Source organism: Urtica dioica, chromosome 6, assembly GCF_054948205.1.
Source record: "Urtica dioica subsp. dioica isolate 48M chromosome 6, U.dioica_male_clone48M_v1_H2, whole genome shotgun sequence".
Classification (NCBI taxonomy): Eukaryota; Viridiplantae; Streptophyta; class Magnoliopsida; order Rosales; family Urticaceae; genus Urtica; species Urtica dioica.
Window position 1 is genome coordinate 9,370,964 of NC_142761.1, and position 8,374 is coordinate 9,379,337.

The window sequence follows — 8,374 nt, forward strand, 5'->3', positions numbered from 1 at the left end:
CCAAAGATCGAAGACAACAAGCATCCAATGACCATTTAAATTGTACGGCATCAAAACTAGTTGTCTTGGTTTTACATTTCTAACCATTTTGCCGATTTGCTTGACTCGTTCGGACAAATGGGCCTCATCGTTGTTGGTTTGGAGGTAGCAACTCAAACCCGCTTCTACAAAACACATTACTTCACTCCGCTTATTTTTGCGTAATATGGATTGTAGATAACTACGAAAAAAAATATTGAATTAGTTAATAAAATGAAATATTATATATTGATAGAAGATAAAACATATAAAAGAAATATTTACCCCATGTAAACTGTGATGCACGACGCGCCAATTTCCTCGTATCTAAGGAATTCTCTAACATCTTCAAACGTCACTGGAATAGGCACTACGGCGATACTTGCACAAACTTTGACATTGATTGAATCCCCTTTCGGTAACATTATTCGGTTGGCATGTTGTGCTAGCAATCGAAACTTTGGATTAATCAATTTGTATGAAATCTTCTTATCGTCTTCGGGGCTAGGTTCACTATCACCACCGACCTTCAACGCTTGTGTGACCACCGGGCCGCGACTCTCTTTTGCAATTTCGATTTCTACTAATCTCTTTGACCACTTAACGAACCCCCCTACGGCTTCTTCAATAGTCTTGGCTTCATCGGTGGGGATCGGCAAAAAAGCTTTCTAAATCAAAGCCGCCGCAACGCTCCCTCGTACGTTTACATCCTCCAAAGATGAGAAATGAACGGATTCGGCCTTCATGTACGCTCGCCCATTTGCTACATGAACCGTGCCTCCATTCGCAAAATCATCAAGGAGGAGAAGGAATTCGATGCTGTCATCCGAAGAAGGTGTCACCGGCGTGGTTGGATTCATTGAGCAACTTGCTCGAACACTATCGGGTTTGTCGATAATTAGAGGATCGACACGCGAACGCTCTACGACACCAACATTGAGATCCACGGCAACGTCATGTTGAGATTGTTTATCTAATAAATTCACTAATGTTATTAAAAAAAGTACAAAAATATTTAACTTTATTCCTTGTATTAAAAAATTTAAAATTACCTAAAGACGTCGCTTTTTTACCCATGTCATCATCACCATCTTTAGGCATGTCTTCATCACCACCTTTAGCCATCTCTTCATCATCACCTTTAGCGATCTCTTCACCATCAACAATGTTTTCATACTCAACATCTTCATTTGTGGGACATAGAACACTCGGCAACTCGTCATTAGCATCTTTGAGGCTCAAACCATTTTGAGTTAAAGCTTTCATGATGAAAGTTTTTAACTCGCACATTTCTCGACGTAACTTAGTTACCTCATCGGTCGAGTTTGAAGGGCGAGATACGGAATTGCAACTTGACGAGTATTTAGATTGTCCACGAACACGACCGGAATGTTCCTTAGTTCCCAAAGCGTCTTGCAAGACACTTCCCATTGACTCATCCGTAACTTCTTGAGTTAACTTTCCCTTCACATATAATTCATAATAAGATTATAATATTTAATTGATGATTTCAAAATGAAAAAACTTACGATTTTTTCTCCCATTGACTTATATTTATCATCCTTGTAGTTGATTTTGTCCTTCATTCTCGACTCAACCCATAATACCTCCTTTGTAGGCCATTGACCCGTTTCCTCGTACTATATATTATATATCAAACAATCCACAAATTAATTAATTAAATGCTATATTACAAAACAAGGATAACAAAATGAAACATGTAATAAATCTAACCTTTTTTTGATCAAGTTTGCGATATCCATTACGACCGGTTCTAGATTTGTACACGTTCTTCCCGGCTAGTTCTTTCCCATTTTCCGATGATTTTTTGAACACTTCGGAACGTCTATACTCAACGAATTTTATCCAATCCTCTTCGGTGATATTTCCATAGCGTTTTAAAATATATTCCGGCCTCTTCAAGGCGCTTGGATCATTGAGGATATCTTTGACATGATCGTTGTATAGCTCGTGTCGAAATAATCTCGCCGCTTCTCCAACTCTCATAAGACAATTATGCTTATATATTATAGGAACCGTAAAAGCTTCACATATTTCATTCCAAATCATTTCTTTTAGTTGTTTATGCTCTTTTAGTCTCCAATCGAGCATCGTAATCGGAACGTGTTCTCTAGCTAAAACGCCGAAATAACTCGACAACTCATCTCCCTCCTTATTCATTGGTTGATTTTTTCATCAAATAATACATTTATTTTCCTACCAAGAGTTTTACACTTATTAACCTTGGGCATAAGAGTATTTCTTCTTTTCCCGGGACCATCGATATTGGTGGATCTCCGTTTACCGCTAACGGTACTAGTAGTAGACATAATCTATGAAAAAACAAATCAACACAAACTCAAACCGAAATTCAATCTAATATTCCAACACAAACTCAAACCGAAATTCAATTTCAATTCAAAACAAATCAACACAAACTCAAACCGAAATTCAATCTAATATTCTAACTCAATTCCAACTCATACTCAAGGTAATCAAATATTCTAACTCAAATCCAACATTAATTTAGACACAAATACACAATTCTAACCTAATTTCAACATAAAATTACAAATTAAATAAAAAAACACACTTACCCGGAGTGAAGACGACGAGCACGGGGCGTAGGAGTCAATGGAGTTTGTGTGTTGTGGTCGGAGACGTCGGCTTGTGTAGGTGGGAATGTTTGGCGTTTGTGAAGGATGGGTTTGTGAAGAGTGGGTTTGAAAGAAGAAGAAGGGAGGCGGAGAGTGGGTTTGTGAAGAGTGGCGGAGGAAGAAGAAGAGAGGGGGGAGAGAGTGATGGCGACGGAGGAATAAGAAGAGTGAGGGGAGAGTGAGGGCGGCGGAAGAAGAAGAGAGATGAGAGAGTGAGGGCAGCAAAGGAAGAAGAAGAGAGAGGAGAGAGTGATGTCGGCGACGGCGGCAGAGGAAGAAGAAGGGGGCGGCGACGGCGGCGGAGGAAGAAGGAGGGGGCGGCGGTAAGGGTTGGAGAGAGAGATAGTGGGTTTGGGTCGGAGAGAGAGAGAGAGAGAGAGAGAGAGAGAGAAAGAATTTCTGAAATTTTTGAAAAAAAATCGAGAGGGAAATGTATAAGTGTCCAGTCTGCGACATTTCGCCGCGGCGAACGTCAGACGTCGCCGCGGCATAGTATATCGTTGGCCGCGGCGACCTCATCTTGCCGCGGCGAACATAAGGCGTCGCCGCGGCAAGATTGCACCCCAGAAATACCGAGACTCTGTAACTATTTCGCCGCGGCAACGTATAGTATTGGCCGCGGCGAACTCATCTTGCCGCTGCCAACATCATACGTCGCCGCGGCGAGATTGTTTCCATAGTTTTACAACGGGACAGTTGTCCCGTTGTGTAATAGTTCGCCGCGGCCAGGTATATATTTGGCCGCGGCGAAAGTTCGCGAGCTGATCATATTAACTCATGTCGCCGCGGAGAATAGAATGCGTCGCCGCGGCAAGATTGATCACCAGAAATCCCGAGAGTCTGTAACTATTTCGCCGCGGCAACGTATATTGATGGCCGCGGCGAAAGTTTCGTGCCGCGGCCAAAGTAAGCCTTGGCCGCGGCGAGACTTTTTCCTTAGTTTTTACAACGGGCCGGTTATCCCGTTGTGTAATATTTCGCCGCGGCCAGGTATTACGTTGGCCGCGGCGAAAGTTCGCGAGCTGGTTATATTAATTATATTTTATCGTCCTTTTCACTTTTTTATCTCAAAACCTAACTCGGAAAATCACTCCAAACACAATTCCGACCCTTTCTGCGCTATCCTTGGTTACTACTCTCAACTACACATCCAAGTCTTGTAAGTAATTTTCTCCTACTTGCTTTGAATATGCTTCTTTAGTATAATATGATAATTAGAATGGGTTTTTGTTTTAAAATCTAGGGTTTTCTATCATTGAAGATGAAAAAATGGATGTGGGAGAATATATTAAATGAGATATATCGAGGAGGTGTAGATGAGTTTTGTAAATTCGTTAGAGAGAATATGGAGGACGTGAAATCTATTCGTTGTCCTTGTGTTCGATGTGGAAATCATAGGCATTTTTCGCTTGATGTTGTTCGAACTCATTTGTTTGTCTACGGAATAATGACCTCCTATCAAAGATGGTATTACCATGGTGAGGTTTTTCGTTCAACGATAAACAATAGTGACAATGATATTGAAGATGATGTTGATGATATGCCCGGGATGATGAATGATTTGGAAGACGATTTTGTTGACCGCCCGCAGTTGTTTGAGTCGATGATGATGGATGCGGAGACACCATTATATGAAGGGTGTACAAGCTTTTCGAAGTTGTCGTTTTTAGTCACATTGTTCCATTTGAAGGCGTCGGGTGGTTGGACAAACACTAGCTTTACAAAATTGTTGGAAACGCTTAAAGAAGCCTTTCCGAAAGGCAATAAAGTTTCTTTAAGTATGTATGAGGCAAAGAAAACTTTGGGAACATTAGGTATGAAGTACGAGAAGTTTCATGCATGCCCGAATGATTGTGTTCTATACAGACACGAGCATGAAAATCTAGATGAATGTCCGACCTGCAAAGAGTCGAGGTGGAAGAAGGGTAAAATGCCACGTGATGGGGTCAAAGGAGTTCCAGTTAAGGTATGTATTTACTACTCTATTATCAAATACATATATAGTCTATAATGATATGTTTTTTATTGTTTTTTAATGACTACAGTCGTTATGGTACATTCCTCCTATGCCACGCTTCCGAAGAATGTTTAATAGTACCAAACACGCCAAGAACATGGTTTGGCACTCCGAAACACGTGTCAATGATGGTGTTCTCAGACATCCTGCCGATGCTGCCCAATGGAAATCATTTGATTTAGAGTATAAGGATTTCAGTGTTAATCCCCGTAATCTTCGTCTTGGTTTAGCCACTGATGGTATGAACCCGTTTAGCATGATGAGTAGTAAATACAGTGTTTGGCCGGTTATATTCGTGAACTACAATCTCCCTCCAAAACTGTGTATGAAGAGAAAGTTCTTGATGTTAACGCTTCTAATATCAGGACCGAGTCAACCAGGTAATGATATAGATGTCTATTTGGCACCGCTTGTCGATGATTTGAAGATGTTATGGGAGACGGGTGTCAAGGTCAAAGACGCTTATCGTGAAGATTCTTTCAACTTACGGGCAATGTTAATGTGGACTATTAATGACTTTCCAGCCTATGGGAATTTGTCAGGATATTCTGTGAAATGCTCGATTGGTTGTCCTATTTGCATGAAAGACACATCTTCCCTCCGGTTGAAGCATGGGAAGAAGACTGTTTTTCTCGGGCATAGAAGATTTTTACCAAGAGACCACCCGTTTAGAAGGTTAAAACAAGCATTTGATGGCAACACAGAAGAACGGTTTCCTCCTCGAATTTTGTCTGGTGAAGATGTGTACGAGATGGTAAAAAACGTAAATGAAGTCCTTGGAAAGAGAAAGCGTCGTGCTAGTACTAAAGAGTCGTTTCAAGAGAATCCTTGGAAAAAGAAATCGATATTCTACGACCTTCCGTATTGGAAGACGCACTACGTTCGGAATTGTCTTGATGTTATGCATATCGAGAAAAATGTTTGCGAATCCCTTATAGGTACGCTTCTTGATGATCCACATAAATCGAAAGACGGAATAAAATCTAGAATGGATCTCAAGGAGCTGAACATAAGAAGTATTTTGCATGCCGACGAGGAGTGCGGAAAAAAAACAAAATTACCAGCGGCAAAGTACACTCTAGATCGGAAGGAGAAGAAGAAGTTGTGTAAATGGTTTGCGTCTATCAAAGTTCCCGATGGTCATTCTTCAAACTATACGAGATTTGTATCTATGAAAGATTTGAGACTTATTGGAATGAAGACTCACGATTGTCATGTGCTTCTACAACAAATGTTACCTCTCGCCTTGCGTGGGATTTTGTCACCCGATGTGAGATTTGCAATATCCAAGATATGTGTATTCTTCAACTCGATTTGCTCGAAGGTTATCGATCCTATTTGCTTGGATTCACTGCAATCGGAGTTGGTTAAAACCCTTTGCATGCTAGAAAAGATTTTCCCACCTTCGTTTTTTGACATCATGATTCACTTAACTGTTCACTTGGTTCGTGAAGTGAAATTATGTGGGCCTGTATTTTTACGTTGGATGTATCCAATCGAACGTTACATGAAAGTGTTGAAGAGTTATGTGAATAACTACAATAGGCCGGAAGGGAGCATAGCGGAAAACTATATAGCAGAGGAGTCCGTTGAATTTTGTTCGGAGTATTTAGCCAATGCAGACGCGATTGGGTTGCCAAACAACACAAGTCATGAATCAAAAGCTCTGTCTATAGGTATTTTTTGTGACACTTTCTTTTTTGTATTTAACTTATTAATGAAAGGACAACTATTTATATGAGTGGTTATTTGTAGGTACTTATTCTAGCGTCAATCGAAAAGAGTGGGAGCAAGCCAGTCTCCATGTTTTGCATAACGTTTCCGAAGTCACGCCGTTTGTGGATATTCATTTGGGTGAATTGAGAGCAAATGATCCAAAAAAGCTAAAAATGAAAAATGGTTACAAGAAGAGCACAATCGTTTGTTTCAGAAGTGGCTTGGAAAACGATTATTTCGAGAATCTGGACATTCGGAAACGTTGAGCAAAATATCTGGCGGGCCTTCCTCAATGGTTACAAGGTACACTGCTTGGTCTGTTAATGGTTTTACTTTTTACACCAAAGAAAGAGACAACAAACATCCCGTTCAAAATAGTGGTGTCACATTACTTGCTGAAGCATTACATGTTTCTTCGGCAAAGGATAAAAATCCAAAAAAAGCTTTCATGAACTATTATGGTTACATTGAAGACATTTGGGAACTTGATTATTGTGGATTGCGAATTGCTTTGTTTAAGTGTAAATGGGCCGACAACAATCATGTTAAAGTTGATAAAGACGGAGTTACAATTGTTGACTTTCGGCGTACAAGTTACGAGAATGATTCATTTATTTTGGCCTCACAAGCAATTCTACTATTTTACGTATCAGAACCCGTCAATCCAGACTTGTCATTGGTAGTTCACATGAAAGCGAGAAATATTGACGAAGATGAAGACGAAGACATGTCTAATATACCCCCATTCACATCCGGCTTACCACTTGTTGATGAAGAGATTGAAAATTTTGATGATGATGATGTTTCTCATTTACTTCGTTCGGATATCAATCCTATTTTTGTTTGAACACCAAAAAACTATATGTATTTTAAGATTCAGATTATGATACATTCATGTTTTCTTCTATGATACATATTTTGTAATGTTATTTATTTGTGTAGATGTTATTTCGCCACGACCAACACTGCACATAGCCGCGGCCAAGTATAATTTCGCCGCGGTTAAGTAGTATGGCCGCGGCCAACTTTAAACGACGCCGCGGCGAGTGTACTAGTTGGCCGCGGCGAACTGAGTTCCAGAGGTCATGCATTCTCTGGAATCCATCTTGCCGCGGCCAAGTATATATGTCGCCGCGGCGACGGGTATTCCACAACGGGACAAACCGTCCCGTTGTGAAATCTCGCCGCGGCACAGTATATCGTTGGCCGCGGCGACATCATCTTGCCGCGGCGAACATAAGGCGTCGCCGCGGCAAGATTGCACCCCAGAAATACCGAGACTCTGTAACTATTTCGCCGCGGCAACGTATAGTATATGCCGCGGCGAACTCATCTTGCCGCGGCCAACTTCATACGTCGCCGCGGCGAACTGAGTTCCAGAGGTCGTGTATTCCTGGGAATTCATCTCGCCGCGGCTACGTATTTCTTTCGCCTCGGCAAATTGTATTCCACAACGGGACAAACCGTCCCGTTGTGCATGTCTCGCCGCGGCAACGTCTTCCGGTCGCCGCGGCTAACTGAGTTCCAGAGACCTCGAATTCTTAGAAACTCATTTCGCCGCGCCCACGTATGTTGTTGACCGCGGCGAAAGGTTCACGCCGCGGCGAAATCTATATGTGGCCGCGGCGAAAGAGTTCCAAAGTCCACCGGGAAATGATTTCTGAGTTATATTACTTACAAATAACAGCAAACACAAATTCAAATAACCATAAAAACATAAATATTTAAGTCTCACATATAAAAAAAAAACTTGAAAACAAATAAAAACTGAACCGAGTATCAAACAATCTCATAAAACACATAAAAACATAAATATTTAAGTCTCACACATATAAAAAAAACTTGAAAACAAATATTAAACTAAGAAGAGTTCAAAAACCACATTAAATCAAATTTAGTCGTTGCCGTCGTTGTTATTCCCAGGTGGCTGTGGTGGTGGTGGTCCCCGGTTCTGAGGAGGTGCCAT

The 8,374-nt window shown here is 41.1% G+C and overlaps 1 long non-coding RNA gene across 1 annotated transcript; it reads right to left on the reverse strand.

The window, feature by feature from the left end:
* Positions 1–1,354: 1,354 nt before the first annotated feature.
* Positions 1,355–1,896, reverse strand: LOC149393305 (uncharacterized). The gene is made up of 3 exons (XR_016299733.1): positions 1,753–1,896; positions 1,548–1,658; positions 1,355–1,482 (listed from the first exon to the last, which is right to left on the reverse strand). It is a non-coding gene; the product is annotated as an uncharacterized LOC149393305 (long non-coding RNA).
* Between the last annotated feature and the right edge of the window lie 6,478 nt (positions 1,897–8,374).